Source organism: Pipistrellus hanaki, assembly GCF_964339955.1.
Source record: "Pipistrellus hanaki genome assembly, chromosome: 2".
Lineage (NCBI taxonomy): Eukaryota > Metazoa > Chordata > Mammalia > Chiroptera > Vespertilionidae > Pipistrellus > Pipistrellus hanaki.
This window is the reverse complement of record NC_140504.1, coordinates 165,702,862-165,719,438: the sequence shown is the minus strand read 5'-3', so window position 1 is coordinate 165,719,438 and position 16,577 is coordinate 165,702,862. Positions and strand designations below refer to the sequence as shown.

Below are 16,577 nucleotides of genomic sequence, written 5' to 3'. Positions count from 1 at the left end.
TAACCTGTCTCATTCGTTCCTCTTACTTGTCCTAACTTTGCCCATGGGGCTGCCAGAACCACTGGGGCTGCACCTGTCATAGGATATCCCTGAAGAGAATTCAAGGCATTGTTAGCTTCCCACATAGCTCAGCCCCTAAAGATTGCTTTGGTGCAAAGGGCCACTCTAGCAGCAGTGAGCAGGAGGCAAGAGACCATGGTGGGCTAGAGCGCCAAAGGTCAGAAATATGCCACATAAGAAATGATTCTCCTGAGCCAGGCAGGAGCCAGGCTGGGACAAACCAGAGGCCACTGGAAGGGAGACTCAATGGGGGGTCGTGCTGGGCGCTGGGAGAAGAGCTTAGAAACCTGGTTTTAGGGAGCACCCCAGCTACTGAAAAAGCCTTAATCCCCCTCTTAGGCCAACAGGCAAGATAAAACCAGTGAAAAGGAAAAAACAGAAAACAGGAGAAGCTTTCCAGCTCCCAGCCCAGGCCCAATCCCAACTCGCTCAGTTCCTGCTTCCTAAAGCATCTATTCTCAGGCTGCTAAAGTTCCTGCCTTAATAGCTGGAGGACAAGGGTGATACCTGGTTCATTTCTGTCTCATCCCAGACCCACATGTCCCTGTGCTTGTTCAGGACCTGTACCTGGCAAAGTCTCCATAAGTGTGCACTGAGAAAAACATCACACAGGCATATGATTGCTGTAGCTGGTGCAGAAGCTGTGTGTCTATGGCGTAGAAGTCAGCCAACTTTAGGGTCAAGAGACCCATGTGTTAGCCCTGTCTCTACCACTGACTTAGTTTGTTCAAAGGTGACCTTGAACAGATCTTTTTTCTTCCAGGGACTCAATTTCTCAATCTAGGAGGGCCACACAAGATAGCTCTAAGGCCTGCTGAGTCATAAAACATCCCATGATGGTTCAGGAGGGCCCTCCACATTTATTTGGAACATTGTACCGGGGACACTTGAGAAGACCACCATCTCCTTTCTCCCAGGACAACTCCATCCCCCACCAGACCATTCAGAGTCCTGGGAACCAAAGGAGGAATGTGTCCAACTGTAAGCTCAGGCAAATCACGCCAAGTCACCTTTGCTATTTAAAACCTCTCTCTCTGCAGCAGTCTGGAAGCTGGGAGGAGAAGCAAATCCTTACTCATTTAGGAGTACACTTTGTGGTGGCTTTAAATTCCCCAGGATTAAGAGACCTCAGCACCAGCTTCCCACTGCCCTTTTCTCTAAATTCCCCCCTGAGGCCACTGGGCTGATTGGAATGTTCAGCCATGCTCAGCCCACCCCCCCCTCGGGGGGGCCAGGCAGGATAAGCACCCTCTCTGGGGACACTGCTAGCTGTTGTGCGTCCCAGAACTAATCCATGTTGACAATCCTGGCCCAGGCATTTATTTCCAAGGGGCCTGAATTCCACAGCCCAGAAGGCCCGGATCCTCCAGGGGCCAGGGTAGCTGGGGACAGAGTTGGCCAAGAGGATGTCTGGTGGGGACTATGATGCCAGCTCTTGAGCCCTCTCTTGTTCCAGCCAGAGGAGACCCTCAGGATAGTGTCATGCACCCCATCGTACATATGGAGAAGTGAGGCATGGAGAAGACCCACACTCACCCAAAGTCGCATGTCCCAGATTGACACTGGGGACCTGAGATAAATTTGCATTCATTTAACAAACATTCATAGAAAACTATGTCCCAGCCACGGTTCAAAACACTTGATAAATATTACCTTATTTAACCTTCCTAAGAACGCTGAAGGTAGATTTTATGATCTCTAATTTACAAAGTGACAAGGCTGAAACTCCAAGAGATGAAATCACACAGCTAATATGATGCATTTAGTTGAAGCCAGGTCTGTCCTGTACCCCTTCCCTGCTCTGTGTTGTTCATTCAATTGGAAGAGAGAGATGTCCAAGTACAGTGCAGTGTTGGCAGTGGGGGATCCAGGCCAGAGAGCGCACAGGTCAGCAGGCCAACTCTGAGGGCAACAGGCTCCTACACAGCTGGGAGATGTCCCCAACCACAGATCTTCCCTGCAGACTCGCCCCTGCCCCAGATGCACACCTCCCGCTAACCCCATTCACTTTGCCTTTCATGTGAATTGTGCTCCTGAGGTTGTACATTGCAGCAGCAGCAGCCCAGGCCTTACCTGCACATGAGGCTGTCAGTCAGGCACGAGCCTCAGCCATTCAGCCAGGGCTGCTGTCTCAGGGTGAGGGCTCCTCGGCTCAGAGGGGAGGCCGTGCCAGCCCCAGAGGTAACGTGCACCAGCTGCTGCTGCAGCCCCCACCAGTTCTGCAAGATCACAGGGAGGGCAGCCTCCATCCTATGTCTAGACAGACTGAGAGTGGGGCTCGGCATCTTGGGAGAAGTTTCCTGAATTCCTTCCACCTTCGGGAATGGAAACTGAACTAACAGGGAATTTGTTCTAATTATAAAGAAATAAGGAGAATTGAACAAGAGCCCCTCAAGGTTGAACTCCTCTGGAGGGCTCTTCCAACATTCTCCATTGTTCATCTCAAGTGAGAAAGCCCAGAGCATGGACTCTGTGGCAGTTCTTAGCTGGGCTTTGAGCAGAGAGGGTGAAACTGGGGCCCTGCCCTGTGTGTCAGGAGTGCCCATCTAGTGGAGTAGTATACAGTGAACCTGTGAGTTCAGTCTAAGAGGCACAGGCGCCCGTCAACAAGGAAGCTTGGGGGTGGAGGACAGCTATGGGGCACAGGTATCCCCCAGCCCAGCCTGGAGGTCAGGGGAGCCTTCAGACACAGTGGTGATGGAGATCCTCTTCCTTCCCTCCTCCCACTGCAGGGCCCAGCTGACATGTCACCTCCTTCAGGAAATCTGATTCCTTCAGGACACTCTGATGGTCGCACAACCCTTCCATTCCACAAACACTGACTGAGGATGGGACGGTGAGCATGAGAGGTGAGTTGCACACTCCTGGAGTTTATGCCTGCTCCCTTCTGTAAGAAGTCTTTGTACACGTTTCACCCAGCAAACCACCTCAGAGAGGGTGTACCTGCATGTGTATGCAAGTGCATGTGCTTTCTTGCTCTTAAGCATTTCCCAATTTCTTTCAAAAAGTAGTCAAACATTATGATTAAGGACCTAGCCTCTGGCATTAGACATGAACACTAGAATCCCCGAATTTGCCCCTGTGTAATCTTGAGCAAGCTACTTAGCCTCTTTTGAGTCTCAGTTCTAGTGTCAAATTGGTGCAATGATAGTAACTTGAGAAGGTTGTGTGGATTAAATAAAGTAATCCATGTTAATTTCTTAACCTAGCACTTGGCTGTTCGTCTTTATGAATAAGGAGAGTCTCTACTGCCAAACCTGATGGCCCACCGTGTGTCAAACAGTCCCTGTACTTAGAAGACACTTTACAAATGCCTGATGCTTGACTGCTCTTTGGCAGAGAATAGAAAGTAGATATGTGTGGACTTAATTTTTTTTATTATGGTAAAGTATGCATAACAAAATATTCCATTTTAACCATTCTTCAGTGAACAATTCAATGGCATTAAATATGTTCACAATGTTGTGCAACCACTATTCATTTATAGAACTTTCATATCACCCCAAACAGAAACTCTGTGCCCATTAAACAATAACCCCCCCCCCCCCCCTTACACTTCCCTGAACCCCTGGTAACTGCTATTCTACTTTCCATCTCTGTGCCCATTCCAGGCACTCTGTATAAATGGAATCACACAGTGTTTGTCCTTTTCTTGACCTATTTCACTTAGAATACTGTTTTGAAGGCTCATCATGTTGTAGCATGTATCAGAATTCTTTTCCTTTTTAAGGCTGAATAATATCATTGTATGTTCATATCACATTTTATTCATCCATTCATTTGTTGACGGAGAGTGGGTTGCTTCCACCTTTTGGTTATTATAAGTAGTGCTGCAATGAGCATAGGTATACAAGTATTCAAGTCTCTGCTTTCTATTCTTTTGGGTATATTCTGACAAGTGGAATTGCTGCCTCCTATAGTAATTCTACATTTAAGTTTTTTTTTGAGGCACCACCATACTGTTTCCCACCATTTTACAATCCCAACAGTACCATGTGGTCTTGAAGTTGGAGTTAAAGAGTGTAAGATGGACTCACAGGGCACCTGGCACCCTTCTGCAGGCGCCTTCCCTAGAGCAATGGAAGCAGAGTGGTGACAAACTGGGGCAAGCCCAAAGGAGATGCTTAGAGTGGGGAGGAGACAGAAGTGACAGGAGTGTGTGGTCTGGTGAGACGGCCCTGGAGGTGTGATGGCTGCTGTGTGTGTCCCCCATGCTGCCTGGGGACGAAATGAGCAGCCCCAGGGTCACAGTGAGTCAGGCAGGGGGATCCAGGGCAACTAGATTCATTACAATATGAGGAAGACTTTCAGAGAATCAGCTTTCCAGCAATGAGAGTGGGAGCTCTGTGTCACTGGAGATGTGCAAGGAGCGACGAATGTCCTTTTGAATGAAGCTAAAGGCCATTCGAGGTTGGACTTTGTAGCCTCTCCGAGCCTGTAGAACAGTGTATCCTGAAAGTTTGTGATTCAAAAATTCTGTGGCTGGATTTCATTGGAGCCCATTTGCAGGCAAAGACTCTGTAACTTGTTATTCCTGCCCGTCCAGATGAATTCTACTCCAACTTCCCTGGGACCCCCTATTGGTATTGGCACAGACACTGCTCAGCCCAAGCAGGGGTGCGCTTCACTTCTATTTGCCAATGAGGATATTATGTGACGCTTTAAATTCCTGTGGCTCCCGTCTACCTTTTCTGTTAGAAATGATCCTGTGTGCATGTGAAGGGAGGCTGCAGGGAATGGCTTTGGAAATAGTGCAAAGAGTGAGGGAAAAGGGCTCCCCTGTCTGTCCTGTAAGGGCCTCCAGAGTCTGCTGTCCCACTCCTACCCCCAATGGTCTCTCTCAGCCTCACGCCTAGGCACAGAGCTAACCTTGTCTCCTCTGTTCTTACTCAGCCTCCCTGCTCCAGCATTCTCTGTCCTGCACTCTCTCTCTTTCTAACCACTCAGTGTATGCTCCTGGCCAAGCCTACTTCTTGGGATACCTTCTCTGATTCTCTCTACCTACACAAACCCTACCATCCTTTTATGGTTCATTCAGGTTTCTCTTCCTATCACCTCTCCAAGAAGTGATAGTTGAGCCAAAGCCTAGATTATGAAAACTGCCAGCCATAGGAGGATCTGGGAGGATCAGATAGGAGGAGACATCCAGGGACATAGAAAGGCAAAGGTCTCTGAACGAGTTTGATTTGTTCAAGGAACACGACGAAGGTGGTCACTGTGGTTGGAACATGGGAAACATGGCAAAGAGAGTGAATGATGTAACAATGGAGAGACAGGCAGGGGAGTCGATGCAAGCCATGGTGAGGTTGCAACGTGAAGCCATTTGAGGGTTTTCAGCACAGAAATGATAGGATCTGATTTATGATGTACAAAATCACCCTGCTGCTCCATAGAGAATGGCTTGTAATGGGAAAAGATACAAAGCAGGGAGACCAATTAGGAGCCTACTGAAGTAGACCAGGTAAGGCTTGGACCTGGGAGACAGCAGTGCAGATGATAGAAAGGGTCAAGTTTGAGATCTACTTTGGGGGTCCAACTACCTAAGGATGGGGAGAAGGAAGACCTGACAGAGAAGGTGATACTTCTCTGGAATGGTGAGAAAGATGAGGGTCCTCCAGATAAAGAGAAAAGAGCATTGTAGGCAGTTATGAAAAAGATCCAGGGGCATCCAATGGGCAGTGTTCTCAGTGCAATGGGCCGGATTAGCATGTACCGGTGAGTTTCCAGAGATAACCGATGAGAGGTGGGGCGGATAGGTACATAAAGGTCTTAAGCATCATGGGAAGGACTTAGTCTCAATTTCTTGCAGGTTACAGGAGACACTGAAGGTGCTAGCACCTGAGAGTTGTACGTTTACATAAGGGCCATCTGTAGGAGCCCAGTACTGGTAGCTGTGGAAAATGCTTCCACAGGTATTTCATGGGACTCTGTTGAAACAGCCTGATGTTTAACAGCTACAGATTATCCTCTCCCCAAGCCAATGGCAACTCGGTGCCCAGGTGGAACTCTGTTCTAGAATACAGTCTGTCTATGAGTTCTCTGGGCATCTAGATACAGAGAACTAGGGACAGAGCCAGATGGCTACAAGCTGGTAGATATACATTGCTATAGATCCCAGTCAACCTGCATTGACTTTATACCCCTTAGCAGGTCATGGCCAGCCTCAGCCACAGATAGGCTAGGCCACCGGTCAGCAAACCACGGCTCCCATTGCCCAACCAACTGACACCCCACTTCTTCTAACTCCACTTCTAGACACAATTCCTCATGGACTTTTTTCACCTGCTTCTCCAAGATTTTAGAGAGAGAGACTGATGTGTTCACCCTAGTCAGGGCTCAGTCTCTAAGAAGCTATATAATTTTATACACATACCTTGCTCTAGGCCTCAGTTTCTCTGTCTGGAAAGTAAAAGGATTGAACTTAGAGAATTGTTTTTTTTTGTTTGTTTGTTTTTTTTTAGCTCTGGAACCCTCCAACTTGTTTACTTTGCTCCCTTTCTACTCAGAACCCATTTGCCTTTCTGTGCTTCATGGAGGGGAACAAAGCCATAGTGTTTGGATGAAGCCCATTCCATGATCAGTCTCAGTAACCCAGTGCCCAGAGGCCCATTCGGATTCCACTGATGAGAAAAGCAGAATCCTACAGGGATCTGCTCTGCCCCATGCATTCTGAAAGCTCTTGCAAAGCCTGAATGCCCAGCGCACACACTAGAGAAAGCCGTCCTCCCTTTGAAACCTAAGAAAGTTGCAGGAGCAGCCACTTACCTGTCACATGTTTTTCATAATTTCCCTGGCACCTTCGCTACTCATTGAAGCGGGTGTTGGCGGGCAGCGGGGCAAGCTCCAGGTCTGATGTGAACGTGCAGGACCGCAGCTCCTACGGAGGAAGAGAATTAGAGCTGAGATTACATAGGGCCCCTCCTGAGGGTATCCAGCCACAGGGGTCTGCTCATGAATATCTAGGGGTCCTGCTGACCTCTAGCAAGCAAGCAAGCTGAGTTGCAGGAAGATAGAACAGATGAAAGACTGGAAAGTTGAGATAATGAGTATCTGAGGCCAGCCCTGTGTGGTGTAAGGAAGGGTAAAGAAATACAGAGGGGACAGAAGGTACTGAACAACTCAGTACTAAGGTCATGATTTTCCATGTAGTCAGAAAAATCATACTCTATCCCTTCTCCCAACAGAGATCAATGTGTGCTGTGCCCTCACCGGGGTGACAGTGTAGTAGGACATGGTCTTTTCCTTCCAGAAATACAGACTAAAGGGCATAGTCATTGTGGTTCCAACTGTGCACACTCTAAAGAAGGGGAGATGAGTCTGGGCCCAGGTGAGTACTAGGAAGGCTCCTTGGAGGTGGTGATATGCCAGGCACCCAGGAAAGACACAAAAGGCAATAAACGGCTTTGGAGCACCTGTGCGAAGAGCTTGGCCTTCGGACCAAATGGGCTTTGTTTCAAGCTAACTATGAGGCTTTGCTTCTCATCAGTAGATGGGAAATGAGCTATAGAGGAACCATGCCTGGTTCCAAGTGGGATCTCCTGACATGGCAGTTGGGAGGGTAGAGGTAGGGATGAGAAAGAGTCTGCAAGAGAAAATCTCCAGCGTGGCTTCCTCCCCACCTTTGCTTGGATCCCACTACCCCCATGGCCAAGGTTGGGATAGGTGGGGTCTGGGCCAGCACCCAGGTCCTGGTGGTCTGTTTGCCCTGAGCTTCCTGAGGCGCCAGTACTCACAGCGGGCTTATGCGGGCCCAGTGAATTTCCACAAGCCAGGAGGGCCCCACTCAAAGGATCACACCTCTGGAACCTGAGATGTTGGCCAAGTTCAGGCCGTGGGAGGGGAAGGCAAGTGCTGCGTCGGCTGGAATTGATGGGGAAATGGGCCTCCAGGGTGGAAAAGAAAAATAAAGAGAAGGATTCCTGCTGTAGCTTGCTCGCACAGAGCTGCAGGTCTCAAACCTCCACCTCCCAGCTCCCTGCCCCAGGTTTTTGCTGGAGAGCTAGTTTCAGGATCTGACCTAGCAAGGGCATGCTTCTACCAGGAAGCCTGCTTGGTTGGCCTGGTCCCTTCTGAGCTCTCACATCTCTAACCTTGTGTGTCTAAGTGTGGCTTCACCCTCATATGCCAAGTACCATAAGTCCTTGCTTAACACCATCAATAGGTTCTTAGAAACTGCGACTTTAAGTGAAACGATGTATACCAAGACCAATTTTACCATAAGCTAATTGATGTAAACAAGAGTTAAGTTCCCATATCCTATTTCTGTTCTCAGAAAACATCACCAAACTTCTAGAGACCAAAAACATTTCTAATATTAAACATTGAAGTAAATATGTACTATCCATACATTTGAGAAAGATTCATAAAAACAAGTAAGAATATTACTTTCTAACCTGCTTACTCTCCAGTTCAGGGTCAAGAGTGGCCAGAGCCATCCTGGCAGATCAGAGCACGAGGCAAGAGCCCACCCTGGATAGGACACCCTTCCATCGACGGGGCACTCAACACACAGCACACTCAGCCAAGCACAATTCAGACACACCAATTTCCCCAACGTGCATATTTGGGGAAAGAAACCAGGATATCAGGAGAAAATCCACACAGGCATGGGGAGAAGGTGTGAACTCCACACAGGCCTTTCCCCCCCCTTTTTCCCCCCTAGCAATGTTACAATGGAACAACTTTAAAGGAAAAGGCGTTACTCAAGGACCTGCTGCATTGGCAACTCTGTTCCATACAGTGCATTTTTTACTCAGATTGTAGCTTCCACCAGAAAAGGAAAAAATAAAAGGAGAACACACACATTTACCGAACCTCGCACACCTGGCCCTGGCTGAGCACCTCTCATACATCATCTCTCGAAACCTTGCCATAGCCTCCAAGGTAAGGACCACCATGTTATAGAATAAGAAATGGAAGTTCCAGGATTGGAACTTTAATGTGCTGGAATCTGAAGCATATGATGCACCTCTGTATCAAAGCGAGGTCCTCTGTGGAAAAATGTATACATTCTGTGGTGAAATAAGTTTGGAAAATGCTGCGTGTTAAGCATTCCTCTTGAGTCCCCCAACCCACAGTGGTATGTGCAAGGCTCTGAGAGGTCCTGCAGAGAAGATCCTTAATCCACCTGGTCCAGCACTCACTCCCCAGAGGACACTTCAGCCATGTGATAGCTTCTGACATCCCCCAAACTCCTGTGCACTTTGGGATCTGGTACCCAAAACAGAAAATCACCTGAGAACTTAAGGTGGGCCATTGAACTGGATGTGAATGAGAGGGGACAGGAAGGACAGATGCAGTGCGGGTGGTGATGAGTGTGATGAGGGGTCTGGACAGGGAGGCAACAGCCCCAGCAGAAAGCCAGCATCCTGAGTACCTGAACTGCAAACCTCTTCTTTGACCACAAAAGTCTGTCTTAAAAGCCAGAAGCACAGAGTGATTCTAGTTATAATGTCAGGCACTGTAGGCCTGAGGCAGTCATTGAAATGAATGTGTGTCTCTGTTGCCTAAGGAAACAGGCAAAACGCAACAGGAGGGACTTCACTGAGGCTTTGGCTGGGCCATTAATAAAGGAGTCTAAGCAGTCCCCCATAAACCACACGCATTATCCCACACCCAGCCCTTTGCTCAGGTTTTCTGCCCTGAAGTGACCTCCTTTCTGCACCTCTCCATCCTGCCAGCCTCCACACTGCAGTGTATCTGTCAAGAAGACTGAAGACTCTGTGCTCCCTGCTTTCTCTGGAATCAGGAAGTCCTGAGCCATTTCCCCTCCCAAAGATGATGCTACAGACTTAAGATACCAACATCAGAACCTGGGATCTGAGAATCAAGATTAAGTAAAGACAGCCCAGCTGGAGTGGCACAATGGTTTAACATTAACTTTTGAACCTGGAGGTCATGTTCGATTCCCGGTCAGGGCACATGCCCGGGTTGGGGGCTCGATCCCTAGTGTGGGATGTGCAATGGATGATTCTCATCATTGCTGTTTCCATCTCTCTCTCCCTCTCCTTTCCTCTCTCTGGAAAAAAAATGGGGGGGGGATTAGGTAAACACATGGCCCTGACAAATTCTGCCCGGGACTGAGCACACCTGAGTGGTATACACTGGTGTGCCACTGCACACTGATAAATACTGCTGTGTCCATGTATCCCCAAGGTGGGGGGGACCTGAAAACTGTCAGGTGAGACACAGGTGAGGGAAAGAGCTGTCCGGTGTGTGTGTGGGGGGGGTGGGGGGCACTTAGAGATGGGAATGCAATCAAAGTCTTCACTTATCTAGAAGGGTGCATCTCAAAATGTGGTCCCTGGCCAGCAGCAGCAGCACCTGGGAACAAGTGAGAAATGAACACTTTGCATGCTGCCCCTCTCAGACCAACTTTGGTGGAGTCAGAAACTTTGGTGGAGCCCAGTCAGGCATTTGAATAGGAGTCTGAAGCTGATTCTCCTGCTGATTCTGAAGCATGCTGGCGTTTGAGAACCACTGACCTGGAATTACTCCTGTGATGATAATTGCTCCTCAGGAGAAACAGCCTTATGCTCCACTGCTGTGGACAGTGGCTCAGAGAGGACATGCGCCCCATGCTGGGACTCACAGCGGATGAGCTGCAGAGCTGGGGCTCCCAGCCCCGGTCCTTCCTAAGCTCCCTGGCAGGCAGTCGGGCAAAGCAGGGTGCCCGAGGTACGGAGAGAGCTGCTTGCCTCGGCCCCAGAGAAAGCCTTAATTGGCTCATTAATAGCCATGATTAGCGAGAATGGAGAAGCCTTTATCTTTGAAGTGCCCGGCTGCGCTAGAAGCTCCTGCAGGGAGCTTGCTGTGGCTAATTAAAGCTGAGCTGTGTTTCCTGTCAAGAGCCCCAAGTGTTAAGGACTTCAAGTGAGAAAAATTAAGCTTCCATTTCCATTCAGGGGTAATGGATAGAACCAGGAGAATGAAGACGAGAAGAAGGAGCCTTTTCAAGGGGCTGGGCTCCTGGCAGAGGCAACACTCTGGGTCTCTTCTGAAGGATGTGACCAAAGAGGTACTTGCTGGCTTTCGGGGGAGGCGGGGCTCTCACATTCCCACAGGGGTGACCCTGGATCTGACATTGTCTTCATTCTCATGTTTATGATTTTTGAGCATTTCAGCCTGGCTGCCCCTGACTGCACCTGCGCAGGCCTGTGAAGTGGAAATGGTGAGGGAGGCCTAGCAGGGGAAAGAGGAAAACACACAGAGAAGCCCTGGCTCCTTCGCTGACACTGACATTGCTGCCCCCTCCACATGCCCTCACTCAGGAATAATGACGATGCCACCTGCAGAGTGTAGCTGAGATAGAGAAAAAGCCAATGGGATGGGCAGTGAAATCATTAGGGTGCACTCCTGAGTGGCACCCTGCCCATAATGGCTTCCATCAAGCCAGCAAGTGGAGGTATATGTGGAAAGGAAACATTGTGCTACTGCCCTTAACACCTGCCTTTCTTCCTCTTCCTGGAGCTGATGGAAGTAGCCTGTGCCTTCCATCAATGGGAGGACGTGAAACCCACATCCTGAGCACATAGTCACACCAAGCCCTGGGCTGTTGGACACATGCACACACATTACTTTATTAATTTTCACAGCCCGTATGCAGAGAGATTTACCCTCTGGAAAGGATGGGGAAAATGAGGCCAGAGAGACTCAAAGAAGTAAAGAGCCTCCCCATTGGTCTCAAGTTTCAAGGCTGAGCCAGACTTGAAGCCCAGGCCTTGCTGACCCCACACTCTGATGCTGCCTCCCCCAAACCACAGATATCCATTCAGCCTCATGTTAGCCCTGCTTCTTCAGGCAAGTGGTTCCTGCTGTGCCCACTGGAGCTCTACCCACCCTTCCAGGTGCTACTCAGTTACAGTCTGCTCAGTCATGTGCCGACCTCTTTCCAGGAGGTTGGTGCTTGCTATTTCTGTTGTAGTTGGAATTGGAGTAGTAGTGGGGATTGCAGTCTGCCTTCTATTGGAAAGGACAGCATGAGCCTGGGCCTGTCCCTCCAGAATGGAATCCTGGGGGAAACAGAGCCTACAGTTCACTCATCTCTATGCTCCTCTACACCACACAACCACACAGCCTTGTTCAAACCCTCGCAAAGAGGGACAGAGAGCAGAGGTAGCTACTAACGTGTGCCTTCTCCAGGCCTGTTTCCTCACTGGGTGATGGGTTTAAAAAGGCCATGGTATAAACCCTACATAACCCACCTGACCCATTGTCTCTTTGACTTCATATCTTATATTTCAGCAGCACTGGTCTCTTTGTTCTTCTTTTAAGACATCAGTCAGCCCTGCCTCAGGGCCTTTGCACCTGCTGTCTTCTCATCCCATAATGCTCTTTCTTCAGATTTCTGCATGGCTTTCTCTTTTACTCTTTAGATCTTCTAGTATTTAAAACCATGCTACCCTCTTCCCTCAATACTCTCTGCCTCCTTATTCTGCTTTATTTTGTCTCTATTGCATTTGTCAGAATCACACATTTTGAAGAAATGCTAAGCTTTCAGCTAGCTATCTCTGACTTACCTAGGAAGCTGGTTTAAAAATGCAGATACCTGGCTCCCAAAAGGCCAGCCGAATCAAGGGTGGGGACTATTTGCACTTTATAAAATCTTTCCAGGTGTTTCGGATGCACAGGCAGGGTTGGGACCTGCTGTGAAAAATTACTGGAACAGTCAAAACCGGTTTGGCTCAGTGGATAGAGCACCGGTCCGCGGACTGAAAGGTCCCAGGTTCGATTCCGGTCAAGGGCATGTACATTGGTTGCGGTCACATCCCCCAGTAGGGGTGTGCAGGAGGCAGCTGGTCGATGTTTCTCTCTCATCGACGTTTCTAGCTCTCTATCCCTCTTCCTTCCTCTCTGTGGAAAATCAATAAAATATACTAAAAAAAGAAAAATTACTGAAACAAACTAAAATCTCCCAACCCTCTGCCTCAACTCTGGCCTTCATTCTGCCCCTTATCCCTTCCATCATTCCTCAAACTACAGGGTACTCTGCTGCTCTTTGACCATAGTGTCCACGTTGTATTTCTGTTCAGCCTTTGCTCATACTCTCCTCTCTACTCCATCCTCTCCAGGACTTCCAGCTCATTCTCTAAGGCCCTGCTGATGCCTCCTTCTCTGAAACACCTGCCTGCCCCCTTCACGCCCTGCCCAGGTCAGTGCCCCTAACTTCCTCCTCTATACTCAGAGGATCTCTGGTAAAGGATGTATCACACTATCTTGTTGTTAACTTTTCCACTGTGTGCCCTTCTCTATAAACCATGACTTTGAATAAGGCAACTATGGAGTCAGATTGATTGATATCTCTAGTTCCCAGCACAGGACTTAGTACACAGCTAGTGCTTCATAAACGCTGTGTGAGTGCATGCCCTGGTGCATGCTGAGGTCCCCGGGCCCATGCATGGGGGTTTAGGCACATGCATGCTTGGCAACGTCAGAAGTTGTAAGGTGATTATAATTTAAATTCAAAACTGACCCAATGTTTTCCAAATTCATCTTAGCATGGCTGACCACTGATTGTTGCTCACTTCTTAGAACAGACCCTGACAAGCAACCTCTGACTTTCCTATCATATCAATGAGCGACCCAGCTTAGCTAGGCAGCCGCCCCTCCTGGAGGGCCTTGCTCTGTAAAGAATCCACCCGCACCTTCTCCCATGAAGGTTCTAGACACCAAATAGCTCTGGGAGGCCATTTGTTCATGGAGGACTTTCTTTTACTGGAACAAACACTCAAGCACCAAGTCTGGTGACACTCAGCACCACTGCATCACCTATATAAAGACATTTATCCCTATGATGCTCCAAGGAGAAAGTAACACCGCAGTACCACACACACACACACACACACACACACACACACACACATCCCAGGAAGCTCTATAGTTTGGCATAAACTACCAGAGATCATTGGATGCAGCCTTTTCACTCTTCAGATGGACGGACAGGGCCAGAGAGAGCAGACACTTGCTGAGGTCACGGGGCCCTTGCAGGATCCAACCCCTTTTAGCGGGAGGTTCCTTACCCTGCCATCCTTCCCCACCTCTCGCCCCTCGCCTGCCAGAGAACAGCTGGACTTCCTCTTAACAAGAACCATGATTTATGTCGGCTGGGCCCAATTAGCGCCAAGCTCTCTCCGGCCGCCAAGTGCCCCGCCGGCCAGCAGCTGAGGGCTGTCTGGCAGGACATACTTGGATGATGAAGCCATGCTGCGTGCTAAGCTCGGCACAGGAAAGAGCAGCTCCACTTGGATGCCCACCAAAGGCTGCCAGGCTTGGCTCCTTCCCACGAGTTGGGCAACAAAGCTTTTCTGGCAGGGGATAAGGGCAGTGCTTCCTGGGCAAGGGGGCGAGGCTGGCCTGGGAGAGCACCACTCCAGGGCAGAGTGCCCTCCATGGGGCTTGGCGGGGCCCAGCGAGTGTAGGCAGTAAGAGAGCCCTGAGCTGGGAGCCAGGAGACCTGGATGCACATCCAGCTTCTCCACCAATTCCTTATTGGGTGACCCTGGGCACACTGTTTATCTTGCTTTCTACGCCTCACTTCTCCCCTATAAAGTGGGGAGGGTTTCCTTGCCTGCCTCCAGGGACACATGAAGAACATCTGAGGTCTCAAAAGCAGTGCCCCCTTTCTTCAGGCCTCAGTTTCCTCATCCATAAAATGGGACAAGCCTGGCAGCTCCCTCAGAGCTGGCACCAGGGATGAATACGCAGTACCTGGCGTGTGATGAGGGCCAACCCGCCATGACCTACCCCTCCCACTTACTATTGGAATCACAAAGAGGCAGTCATGCTACCTTTTTGATGCTTAGTTTCTTAATATGCCTTCTTCACGTGGGGTGGTGTAAACATCAAATTCAGAAAGTGAGGCTCAGAAAGTAGCTTGTGGGAGATGGTACAGCTAAGAATTGATAGAATTGGGTCCTGAATTTAGATGTGTCCAACTCCACAGTCCATGCTCCATCCACTCAGCACCCACTGGCGTGTAGACCCTGTCTTTAGTGGTGGGTGTGCAGCTTAGAGTTGGCCTGCAGAGCTGATGTACCAACGGACACAGCTCCTGGTTGCTCCTTCGGGTCATCTCTCTTATGTTGATGGCAGTCCTTCTTTCTAGAAAGCAAGGAAGGGCTGGCCTGAACGCCCAGTGAGTGGTTTGCAGGCCCTGAAGAGGTGGCCACGGGCGCCAGGCTCTGTCTCCACAGGCTGTCCTAAGTGGCTCAGACTGGGGAAAAGAACACATGGATTTTAATCCCGATTCTGCTATTGACTTTCCACAACACTTTGGGCAAGTGCTTGAAATTTGGGGGCCTCATTGTCCCTTCTGGAAAACGGGAAGTGCCATGCAAACTGACCAGCACTGTACCCTTCTCACAATAGGATTTTTTGTGCCTATAAACTTTCAGGCAGTAGGACGACTGACTCCTCTTGGCTTTGTGCATCATTCTGCTTCTTCAACATCTCTTTTTTTAAAAAAGGAAACACTCCCTCGTCATCTATTAATGTCTCTGGGACACCCAGCAGGGGATAAAGAATGCAAGGAAGATGGCTGTGGAGTCCAGATCAATCTGCAGCTTTTCATCTCCACTCAGAGGACAGGCCAAGGCCCTGGCCAACCCCTGTGAACATAAGAGCCTGCAACTCCCAGAGAAATAAGCACGCTTCGGAGCGAGATGGGAGCCAGCAGAGGCCAATAAGTTCAGAGGGGGGACTCCAGACATTTTTGGATCTTTATGCAGAGAATTCATCCATTTGGGGGAAGTTGTGCATTTCTAGGACCCAATCTGATCTCGATAAATAATGAGCTTCCCATGAAATGCTTCAAGTTTCTGTCTCAAACCTGTCATCATCCCCTGCTGTCCTCTTTCCTTCCAAGGAACCAGGACCCAGGTCTCCTGGTTTATTCTAATCCACCACATGCACACACATCCCAGTGCTGAGTATGCAGACAGTGCTCAGTAGAAGCCCAATTCATGATCCTCACCCTCAATGAGCAGGGTGCCAAGTGGGCTCTGTAACGAGATGATCACCAGAAGCCAGTCCTGTTCTGAGTAGGTGGCAGGTGTCCACGTTGGCTAAACTCACATATGTTGCAGCCCATGAATTCTGGGAAAAACTAGTCAGCTCATATGTGATTCATCCCAGCCACAGAGCCTCTGTGTGTGACCTTAGATAAGTGACTCTGTGGTGGAATGTATGAACACTCAGAACAAGGACATCAGGAGACACCCTGATCCAATCAACTTATAACTGAATACATGTCTGTTTATTCATCTGCAGATGGTGTCTTTCTGATCTCCCAACTGCTGGGCGTGGGGAACCCAGAGGAGTTGAGACAGAATGAAGAGATATATGAGAATGGAATGAACACTAGTTTACAAAAATTTAGTCACTAGATGGGGGGTGAGGGGATAGTCAAAGACAGAAAACAAATGTAACCCTTGGTATTATTATAAAGACTGATAATGCTAAGATTTCCTAATTTGATAGAAATGTCTTACTTTTCTAGAATTGAATTCCACATTCATCAT

The 16,577-nt window shown here is 49.0% G+C and overlaps 1 protein-coding gene across 2 annotated transcripts in view; it reads right to left on the bottom strand.

Annotated features, from left to right (window-relative positions):
• Nucleotides 1–16,577, bottom strand: part of LOC311616691 (putative selection and upkeep of intraepithelial T-cells protein 1 homolog) — a 166,487-nt gene that overhangs the window by 134,995 nt on the left and 14,915 nt on the right. For both annotated transcript variants that reach the window (XM_084872367.1, XM_084872368.1), the window contains exon 2: nt 6,826–6,937. The gene's annotated coding sequence lies outside the window, so the exon portion shown is untranslated. The remainder of the gene's footprint in view (nt 1–6,825; nt 6,938–16,577) is intronic.